A 12,158-nucleotide genomic window follows, 5' to 3' on the forward strand; every position below is an offset into this window, starting at 1 on the left:
AATTGAGTTAGGTGTCCCAGCAGGGAAGGAATGATCCTTTGGGTCTTTGGTTATTTATAGTACAGTATTCGAATCCAGCCTCCCATTCATTTGTATACGGAACTTAAATTGACAACAATACTTTTCCTTTAATACTTGCATTGGTTTCTCGGGCTCTATCCTAACTGGCAATAAATACGAACCCCTCAGGGGCAATTCACACATGGTAGAAAAGACTACAGGATTGAAGACTCGCTAAACTCAATGTTGTGGTTGAAGAGGTAAATCTTTGTGGGTAAACCAACAAACATGAGTAGTTGTCTGTATCTTGAAGTAATGTGCATTTTGTGTCATACAAATGTTGTTGGACTTTCAAAATGTTACATTTAGCCCATTGATTGTTATTTTGCTAAACGTCTTTTGGAACTATTGGCCGAAAATATATTGGCAGAATTTGGTTTATGCTGTAGTTAAGGTCTTCATCAGTCATTTGCTACACACGCTAAATCTGGCTATGGCTTTAGACAGCAATGTATTATGAAGTATGATTAATGTGGATTTGTGACATATCATCGTTTATTATGTGCAAACAAAGTACAGTTTAAGCAGTACATTATGGTCACTATCTTGACATAAATCTGTCTATCTAGCACCACCCTGGGCTCCAAACACCTCCAAAATTGCTTGGATAAGATGCAGGATCTCCTTCGGGATAATTGGCTGGCACCATCGTTTTCTTGTACTCCTCAAACCTGGCTCGCAACTTTGCCACTATGTCCGGCGTTTTCTGTGCAAGGTCCTTGTGCTCAGTAGGATCCTCTGCATGAGTATCAAAATATTTGTTGAGGTAAACGCAAGTTTGTAAACTGTATGCGTTTACTGCGATATTACATTCATTTTCGAAACAGTCAGTGTTCTTGGGAACGGTTTAGTTAAGTTATAATGGGATGATGATAAACATCGGTAAATGCGGGTTGTACTAGGAATTCAATGTATACAATTGTGGATCAAACATAACCATGCATACCAACCAAACACGCAATAAGTTAATTATCCAAGAATATGCGTGCTAGTAGCATGGTGTGTTCACGTTTAGAAAAGACGGGGACATTGGCTACAAGGTGTGTTAATTACATACCTCGAACGTTAAACAGCTGGACAGGTTCATCTCCCGTGTATTATACTGGTTCTTCAAAGATTTCATCCTCCGTACTGTTCATGGGTTTGTGCCAGCCGTCAAAAGCTCCAGGATACCCCAGGATTAGCTTGTAGTCTCCTACTCTGATTCACAAACATTCAATATGTTTTGGGTTGTTTTTACGATTACCGGTGAAGTAAGTTGCATGTGATATTACTGGCAAGCAAGGATAAGTTGGACTGGCGCAGAGAACGCGTTTATGAAGAAGTAGGCGGTGCTCGGCAATGAGCAAACCCATTTGGTTTGTGAAAGGTAGAGCAGATGTAGGCTAGTGCACGTGCAGTACATGGCGATGAAATTGATTCCGCGCGTAGCTGCACACGCCTTGCTCATAAGACTCTCACGTACGTGGTCGGTGTAGCACTACACTTGATCATGGACATCCAGGGGCCCCTTCGCTCACAATGGCAAGTGCCAGTGGGCGGCACTCATACATGATAACACGGGTCAATTGTCAGGTCGGTGCTCAACTTATCCTTGTTTGCCAGTACATATGTCGTAAGCCCTTAATGTAAATGTACAAATCGTCGTAATATGTCACACAGACAATTCTGACAGCTTGGCGCATGAAATCTAAACTGCTAAATCACCTAATTCCAGCATGCCCTTCGAATGCAGCTTCAAAGTAGTCAATGTTGTAGATGAACTCTGTCCTTGAAGAGGGGAGGCCATTTCGAATAGACTCCCACTGACTCATTCCATCAATGGTAGTTTCTGTGTCCACATACAATGAAAGGAATATAAACATTCGAAGTATCTTGCTGATTGCTTTCAAAACAAGTATGAAACAAAATACAGTTATCTTATAAACTCTTTGCAGTTACTACATAATCATTTGTCTTTGCCATTCTTGTGAAATTAGGGGGCATATTCAAGAATCTCCTCACCCGGAGTTCCACCAGCAGCAGATACCAAAGTGGACTTCCAGTCGACAGCGTGGATCATTCTGTTTAGAGGTAGAAGGAGATCACTTATAAAATATACAACATCTTTCAAGTAACCAAATACAGACTATAACGTTTCAAATAGGTTTCCTTCATCTACAAAATTGGAAATGAGGGATAAAAAGAACCTCATTGAAGTTGCATTTTGAATAAACGAAAGTATCTCAGCTTAAAGGTCACATGCAACAAAAAATCAAACATAATTGAAACACAATTATCACTTATTCATTACATATAATATACATTGCTGATTATGAAAAAACATATAAACAAAATTATAAGCGTACAATCATAATTTGTACTTGGGTTTACTTCCCTCGAAACGAAGCACCCGGGATACCGAACCCAGTCAGAGCGGGTCGGGGTGCACTCAAGTGTAACGGCAGGTTCATTTGCCGATGCCCTCACGGCTCATTGTGTGTGTGTGTGTGTGTATACAGATGTTGGGTTTTGTAATTACATGCTCATTTTTTGCGTATAGCATTTTGCAATCAACAGACATCATATCATGTCATGTGTACAAGTATCACACCTGCCTGTCTGTGTAATTACATAATGTGACAGGCCGAACTCGGGCCATAAATCAATGCGTTTTGTTTATGGTGTATAGCCTGATAGGTGAGCATGAGGTCAGTGATCGAAGTTGTGTATTGAATATTGTCATTAGCAGACAGGCAGGCAGACACATAGATGTCAATAAAACAGACATCGAGTTTTGTCTGTGACAACGACATATCTATATCACAGTTAGAAATTCTGTCAACGCTAAATAATGACACTGCTTTTAAGTATCGAACTGAGAAAGTGACTTGGTAAGAAGGACGTGTGGTGACATATAGTGAACAGTTAAATCGGTAATCTAATGTCATAACATATAAAAAGCGCCTGTGAAATATCAACAAAACATTAGAAAAATAGCTCACATCAAAGCCTTCACCGAGTATTCACCGCCAGCGAAGGTTTTCCGTCTTGAAATGTCAAACGCCCCCCTGGTTGACACATAGCTGAGTAGATCTAGATCCTAACAAGGTTCTTTTATGTAATGAGTAGATTATTTACTATTTGTTTTGATTGACTACTTCTGCTCACGCCCTTATAATCCGGACATCCCGCTTCCAAGCTCCGCGAACCTTTTTCACTGCGCATGTGCTATGAGCGCAGCCCAGCGCAGCTCAGCTCACCTGTTGAAACCACTTTTCAGCCAAAGCGCTGGGGTGAATTTAGTGAATCGTTTGATCTCCGATTTCGCGGGGTTTTTTTCATCGCGGTTTTTTTTCAACTTTATAAGTTGAATTTGCATTTTTGATGATTTGTATCTGTAAATCCATGCCGACAGGTATCAGAATCTGCAAAGTTGTGTTTTACGTTGCATGTGACCTTTAAGCTGAATGAATTTACAGCTGTATGACAATACGTACATGGTCATGCAATCGTTTCCTGCATTCAACTAGGAAATATACAGGTATTTTACTGACTAACCATGTGTCTATTGAAATTTCAAATAAGATCGTTTATTTTATCTTCGATTGTCACTTAAAGACTTGTGTAATGTAGAATTGTTGAATATGAGCTAAGTAAATTCTAAGGTGTTACCCATCGTATGTCGTCCCAGTCTTCTGTAGCCCTGCACCATACATGAAGGATGCTCCCTTCGTGCCCCCCTCCCAGATCGTGTACTTCCCTCCTCTCAGAGGCCAATTGTTTGCATACGCTTCGATGGGGCCTCCATTCTGAATGTCCATTGGTTTGTTACAAGAAAGATTAGCACTTTGGTGAAACAAATGTTTTCGACAAATACATTTTATTTTAAACGTCAGTCATTTTTTATGCTTCATTAACTAAAGCAAACGTACCCATATATCCGTTGGAGATATCCCAAACACACTCATATACTTGTGAGAAAAGTACCATATGTATTACATAGCACTGATTTTGGCATGTGCATGTATAATTTTGTCAGCCATACAGTTGCAGCCTCTTTCATTCATTATCATAAGAGTTATTCTTTAAAAGTGAGTGAATATGAGTTCCACGCCACTTGTAGCAATATTCTAGCAATATTGCATCGGGATACACAAGGAATTGGCTTCGCATAAGGGGAATCGAACCCAGATCTTCTGCGAGACGAGCAAACCTCAAATGTAACCCAACAACTCTTCCTATTTCCAAAAAGAAATAACAATGAATTATGTTCGTTTGGAGAAGTCATAATTGTGTTCATATTTAGCTTGCACGTGTTTAATGTTAAAACACCTTTGGGCTCATTGGTCATAATTCCCGGAGCCGCCGACACAGCACAAGATACGAGCATCATTCTCTACAAATTGATCGAAAATTCTGCTTAGTTACGATAATGCAACTACTTACATCTGCGGTGAATAGAATCAGAGTATTTTCAAACAAACTCCGATCCTTCAGTGCTTAGGTAACATTCCCTACTGCCTCATCGAGTGCAGACACCATTCCTGTAGGGAATAGAAGTTGCCTTCACCAAGATGTCGAGCTGTGTGAACTATATGAGGATCATCTTGAGTCAACAAAAGTGATACAAACTTTGCTTTCTGGGGGAAATTATTCACACAGATAATTGTTTGAAGAAAGAGATGGGAAATACGAACATAAACTTGCATACCGCTGTACTTTCTTCGCCCTTCATTAATCACGTTCGGATACATGTCCTCGTACTCCTTTGGCACCTGTAATATCCAGAGATAGAGAGATATAGATAGATGGATAGATGGATAGATGGATAGATGGATGGATGGATGGATGGAGAGATAGATAGATAGATAGATAGAGATAGATTGAGAGATAGTGAGAGAGATAGATAGATAGAGAGATAGATAGATTGATAGAGAGGTAGATAGAGAGACAGATAGATAGATAGATAGAGAGATAGAGAGAGAGATAGATAAATTGATACATGCATTGACAAATGGAACATATACATATGTATCGAGCCCAAATGAGCATTCATCAACATACACATCATCATGTTGCTATGATTCATAAAATACTTTTCTAGTTGTAATGGGAATATCCAACCGGCTCTTTTGAATGACTCTTAGCAACAAATACCTTTTAAGAATAATCTGCAGGGAATATTGCAACACCGATTACATTCTCAACCCTCAAGAATATATACAGGTACACGCGTATGTTTCTCAGCATACTTTGGATTTCATGTACCTCAATTGGACCATGTACACTCTGATACGGGAGGTACATAAACAACGGCTGTGATACATTGTGACGATGGATGATGTCAACGGCTCTCTGGCCGAATGTGCTCTGAAAGGAGGAATACATGAAAAAAAGGAATATTTCTCAATGGTCGAAAAAAACCCGACTCACTCAGGAATTAGCCATATCACAGAAAGTGTTCACTATTAAGCACAATGGTTATGAAACGTGTCAACTGAAGCTAGTACCATTAAGTTCAATGTCAAGCGGTATTGCATACTCACAGCAGAATATTCTCCAGAATAGTTTCTTGCAGGGGTTTTATTATCCCTGAAGTCCAAGTAATCCCCTGGTAAAATATAAAACATTTATACAACCATACATCTGTTTACGTGTCCATCAATGAAACCGAAACCTAAATACATGGAAACCGACTGGCAGATTACATTTGATAACTGCGATTGTTAGTGACCATACGATCCAAGGGGGTTAAAGTAGGAGATGATGTAAAGCCTGCTAGGGCCCATGCCTGTAGCCAAGGTACTATAAGTTCCCATGGTCCCTAGTTAGGTGATCTACCTTCAGTTGTCAGTGATCAATAGTCTGTTACTGTTAAATATAGTGATGTCATTTTGTGGTAACAAACACAGTCAGTTGAGGGTTATACACAGTCTGTGATAATCTATGTATTTTACTGTCATTGGTAGGATCGTATATTATCTAACTATATATCATTAATTCATAACGTTCCTAGTCACGATATGGCTTAAATACTGCCGATGTGAATATAATAAACTCACTCACTCACTCACACACTGAAACAAGCTTTCATACAACCACGCAGTAGGAGTTATACGCACGAATACTGTGGCTGAAGTAGTCTTCAGCGGCATTATAATAACCAAAGAATGTGTCGAAGCCTCGGTACGTTGGAGTGCACTCCCACTTGCAATAACCAAGATGCCATCTGAAATGACAGTGCGCACATTATATGTACAGTCGGTTTAAAATACTAAAACTAATCACATGTAGTGTGGTATATTTTAAGGATGACAACTCTTCATGGACTCAGAGACCTACATGGCATGAATGCAGACATTAATGGACCCATATACATGAATGTGTCCTAGAATGACAATTTCCAGTATAACAAATAACTTTTCATCACTTTTTTCATGTATATCCTTTATATATTGTAATCTTATGTGCTGCATGCCCTTTTCGTTATTTTTTAGTTAACACAACACCCACTTTCCAATTATGTGCGTAGCATAGCCGAGTTTCTTTAGTTCCTGGGGGAGAAATGTGAAGTTGAGGGGCACATACACTTTTTGGTCAAGATTCAGTGCCATATGCTGTATAAAATATATGCATATAGGTAACGAAAATTGAACCCAACTTTGATCCAAAGTTATGAAAGAGCACAAAAGGAAGATGTAGACCAGCGAATTCAATAATTAACATGCAAATGAGTGAAAAGTAACAGATACGCCTTAAAGACAATCAAACAGTAAGATATACGAATTTTTAACGCCACACTCGGCAATATTCGTAAGTGAAAAGATTTACCCTCAGGTAAAGAGTAGATGATCAATATATAATACATGCAAATTTTCAAGGATATCCTACTTGTATTATGACCTGTAGTGTAAATATCCTGCTCATTATCATATTTATATCCCAATATTTCTTAAGTAAACAACATAGTAACCTGCATGCCTGCATTGAAAGGATACATTCCACTCATAAAGGCGGTCCGGGATCTGAAACAGTGAGCACAATGGTAACTGTATAATATTGCAAAGTTGCGCCCCTTGAAACCAGTTTAGCCATTTTTGGGGTGTTTTATACAGTTCTTAAATGAAGATGTAGTAGGCTTTTGTACTGAAGAGCAAAAACGCAACCGTCAGATGCGCCTGCACTGCACATGCCGGACCCTCCGTGGATGGGTCATGAAAGGCCACAAGAGGCATACGTAATACATAAAGACACTGTAGCCTGTAGGTGACACAATAATGCCAAGATTGAATAATGCAGTAATGCAATTGGGAGACTGTAAACGGGCTACTCAATAAGCTGTGGCATGGCACTGAAGCGTGTCCTGACAGACGATCTCTGCTTAATAGGCACGGAAGAACACTACTCAAAGTGTTCCTGACAGGCCAAGGTCTGGTTATCCCAGCGTAAACCGTTTTACTCAGGATTGATAAATCCGGCTACGTCACTCAGGATCGACATATCCGGGTGTGTCACTCAGGATCGACACATTGGCGTGCGTCACTCAGGATCCATACATCCGAGAGCTTTACCCTCGAAATACAACCGAGCATGAGTGGTAGAACTTTCCAAAACATGCTGTACAACGTTGGATGTCATCCATTTGTGGTCCCTATCAACATGGTTGTGGTAGTCTTAACCGTTACTGACATTGTGTCACATGTTTGAGATGGTTTCCCAAAGACACCGTTTGGGTCATGTCTTGCGTTATCCGCTTCCCATATAGTCACACTTTTTATTGTATCATGCCAACCGTTTTTGGTTTGTTTGTTACAAATCTTTTTGTTTTTGAAGAAAATATATATTTAATGAACAAACATGTGAGAATATATAGCCTGAACCGTTCGGCTTTCAAATATTATAATACCATCTGCGATATTTCTTGTAGTTTCACAAATGTAAATGATTAAGTAAAGCAACCATTTACGGGCTGCAAAGAGGCTGGACGTAAGCATTATCGAAGATGATCCCCTCTGTGGCCAGTTTGTCGATGTTTGGGGTTATCATGTCAGGATTCCGGAAACCAAGGTCATTCCATCCTGCACAAACACAAAGGATTTGCCAAGTTAATCTCTGCATTGAAATAAGACACACTTAAAGTGACATAATATTTTAGTAGGTACTTCACATTAAATCACTTATTGTAATATTGCTGAATGTGGCGTTAAACAACAAGCAAAATCACATTTCCTTAATCTCACCTAAATCATCTGCCACAATAAATACGATATTAGGACGATGTGCCGATGACAACGATAAGAAAAACAGGAACAGAGCAAGGAGAAGCCGAACCTCCATCATGTTGGCTTACTCAACATGAATTAAACTGCCCCTTTTATCTGCCAATATAGACATCTAACTCTCCTAGACGAGTCTGATAAAGCATTTAACTAGGTCTCACTTTTGTTCTACATTGTTGAGATAATGGTGAAGGTCACATTTTTGGAAGCAAAGTACAGTTGTAGGTAAGTGTAATCACCCTTTATGAGATTTATGGAAAGGTGGATATTGTTGTGGAAGAATCTAAATGAAACAGTGTTGAACATTAACCATGTACGGCAGGGTTGTAACGGCTGCGATATGCAGTCAAGACTGAGACGTGAAGTCCTGACAGATGCTGACATTTTGTAAGTAAACATCTGCGTTCTGTCGAAAGAGTGAGTGAGTTAAGATTTTAAGTCACATCGGCAATATTACGGCCATATCGTGACGAAAACATGTTATAGATTTATAATGATTAAAAATATATTATCAACACCTGTCAACGAAGGGCAGTAAAGTATCTAGATTATCACAGATATATATTTAAACTAGTTATTAAATCTAAAACAATTTACTTATAGAGGACGATACAATATAAAAACAGGCTATAGATCGCCAACAACTGAAGGTAGATCACCATACTAGGGACCATGGGGGACTTACAGTACCTTTGCTACCTGCATTGACCTCTTTCGTAAGAGAAGAAAGTAGACGTGTATAAGATGGCCAATATATAATTCAGTATGTGATACCGGCCAGGTCTTCCATGGACATGGAAGTATTTGTGACCTACCATCATGCATCCTTTCAAACACGGTGGGCGAACCTAATCTATATTGTTGTAATGGGTCGTCAGCGTGAGTGTGTTTAGTTTTACGCCGCTTTTAGCAATATTCCAGCAATATCACGGCAGATGGACACCAGAAATGGGCTTCACATATTTTACCCATGTGGGAGAATTGAACCCGGGTTTTCGGCGTGATTAGCGAACGCTTTAAAGACTCGCGCATCCCGCCGCGTCGGTCGTCAGAAGAATGATAATGGCATACAAGATTTGATTACGAAACCACCCCAACACACCCGAAACGTTGCAATGGAACATGAAATCAATCCGCGTACGTGTGTAGGGAGTCATTCTGGATTTTGATACGTCAGTGAAAGAGCGTCAAATTTCTGTGAGACACTAGTTTATTTACATTATCCATAGTTGCACGTCAGCCCTCATTTCTTGTATTGACGCAGTAATTATGATAAATTTACGATATATGCTATCTTTGTTGAGGGCATGTTTCCGATTGGTATTGACTCTTTGAATGGAATGGTAGAGATATTGCCAATATGTTTCTACCATGTGTCTCAGGTTGTGATTTGCAAACCTTTAAATAGGTCTCTGCAGATACATAATGTTAAGAAAGTATCATGCACAGGGCACCCACTACAACAGCATATCCAGTAAATCAGAAAGTAGGCTTTAAGAAATCGAGCCCTGTTCAGGTCCCCGGAATCCACGTTCGAACAAATGATTACAAGTCGTCCATATACAGCTGATCTTCATGCTCGGAGATCACGTCTTATACCACCATTAAGACGCGAACATATTTTAGCCAGTCGCCAATGGTGGTCGACTGCGGGATATATCTGTGGTGTTTTTAGAGGAGTATTTAGTACAATGCAGTAAACATGTCCAAGCAAATTTTCTTCGATTCATTTTCAATTCTGGTATATCACTGCCTATAGTTACGTCGTACGACACCGTTATTTAAAGCAACAGTGGTTGCCGCAATCTTGAAGTTTGATAGCTCGTGTGTGTTCTGAAGACATATGTTGTTTGCCTTGTACAGATATATTTAGACACTGAGGTCGCACAAGTATCATTGTGAATAAAAAATGATGTGATCATAATGATATTTGGACGATTAGGACAATTTTCGAAAAGGTAAAAGAAAGAAAATGTACTTTATAAACTTTGTGGTTCCATCTAAATACTTTTAATTCCACCATATATATGGTATAGGTGCATTGGACTATGGCCTTCAACAAATGGGTTTGTCTCAAAAAAAGGTGGCCAGGCTTGCTGACATTCAACGTGTGACAATTGTTAAGATTGTAGCTATGCTCATGATTTTGATCACCGGATTGTCTAGACCAGACTCGATTATTTACAGACATACAGCTGGAATATTACTTAGTGCGGCGTTAGACAACAAACAACAAAACAAACAGTGAATCCCTCTAGACATAAGCAGTGAATGTTTCCACAAAGATTAAGTCATACTCGTAGATATATGCTGGGATTTATACAGCTGCAAGGCATGTCTGACAAAAGTACATGTGTTGCTGCGGGAGCTTTATCTTTGTGTCGGTGAAGCTAAGTTAACGCTGATATGCTGTAACACATGTTTGTCGTAACAGGTGAATAACGGTATCGAGTTGACAAGTTTTCTGACCTGCTTCACGCATGTCACTGGTTGCGAAGTTCTATGCTCGCGATGTCAGCCACTGGATTGTCTAGTTTAGACTCTCGCGAGATTATATTTACAAGAGGGATATCTTTTTAAAAACAGCATTGAACAAGCAGCCAACAAAGAAACAAATCTAAGAGCGGGTGAAAGATTAACGTAATATCGGCCATGTTTCAGCTATATGGTAACGAGAAATTGAATAACAATACTGCAAAGATTTGATAAGGAAAGATGCTATCAATTGAAGTAGAAAAATTAGATCAATCAAGACAGGTATACGTTAAACTTACCTGATAACATTTAGCAATGGCCCTTGCTGCATTTACACCATATCTTCATATGCTAGCGATCGTCGACAAATTTAGCAATGCTTTAAACGACATATATTCTGCGGTTAAAAGCGTGGTAGAAATAAAACATTAAACATTAGCAAGACCATGAAATAATTCAATGAGAAAGATGTATGTTTGACATTATTTCGGTAGCCTGGAGGTACGAGAGATGATCTGAAATAATGATGAATGTGTATATTTAGAATGGTTATTTAAATAGTTTAAATGGAGATGTGATTTGATAATCTTGAAGATATAGCCGGCATCCAATGACAGTGGCACTAGCAACTTTGTCACCCTCCTTGGATCCATCTGTGAAGATCGCTTTGTGAGTTTCATAAGTGTTTCCTAATTCGTTATTTTGTTGTTAGTGAATAAGCTGATTTGTTTCAGATTTCTTTAGCTTGATAATAACTAGGATAGCCCTAGCTTTACTAAGTGCCATGGTAGAGAAGTGAAAAGCTGGGTTAGGGCTATGTTGTCGAAGGTTCGAAGGTTTTATTTTTCTCAACTTCCACATATACACATACATATACACCAAGATGACATTGGAGAGATATAATTGAGGCAGGATAATGTACAATACAATATACATACATATTTATATATACAAGGATGCCATTAGAAATCTGGTTTAGCGTCAGAAATAGTAGATTGTATCTTTTTCCAAGTGGTGGAAATAGGTGATGATCGTTTTTACAAAGTTCTATATCGAGATGCTGGATTGGATTTCGTAAAAGTAAATTAGAAATATGCTGTACTTTTAAGGACGGCTAATAGTCTCAGCATACACAATAAGATTTGGTGATTTTCTGAATGTTCAAATGCGAAGTTGTAGGCCTTTGTGATAAACAGAATCCAATAATTAATATTTTTACAAGCCTCAGAATACATTTTGCAACCGTAATCAAGGTTAAAACGGACCAGGGCCCTGTACAGCTGGAGGAGGGTTTGCTCCATCCCTCCCGACTTAGAGTTTGAAGCAACTTTAGATATATCCAGTGCCTTCTGGCATATATTT

General features: G+C 39.1%; 1 pseudogene; it reads right to left on the reverse strand.

Annotated features, from left to right (window-relative positions):
• Positions 1-537: 537 nt before the first annotated feature.
• Positions 538-8,431, reverse strand: LOC124255881 (annotated as a pseudogene).
• Positions 8,432-12,158: the final 3,727 nt, after the last annotated feature.

The sequence above is a fragment of the Haliotis rubra genome, unplaced genomic scaffold (assembly GCF_003918875.1).
Source record: "Haliotis rubra isolate DU_JTF1 unplaced genomic scaffold, ASM391887v1 Scf610, whole genome shotgun sequence".
NCBI classification, from domain to species: domain Eukaryota; kingdom Metazoa; phylum Mollusca; class Gastropoda; order Lepetellida; family Haliotidae; genus Haliotis; species Haliotis rubra.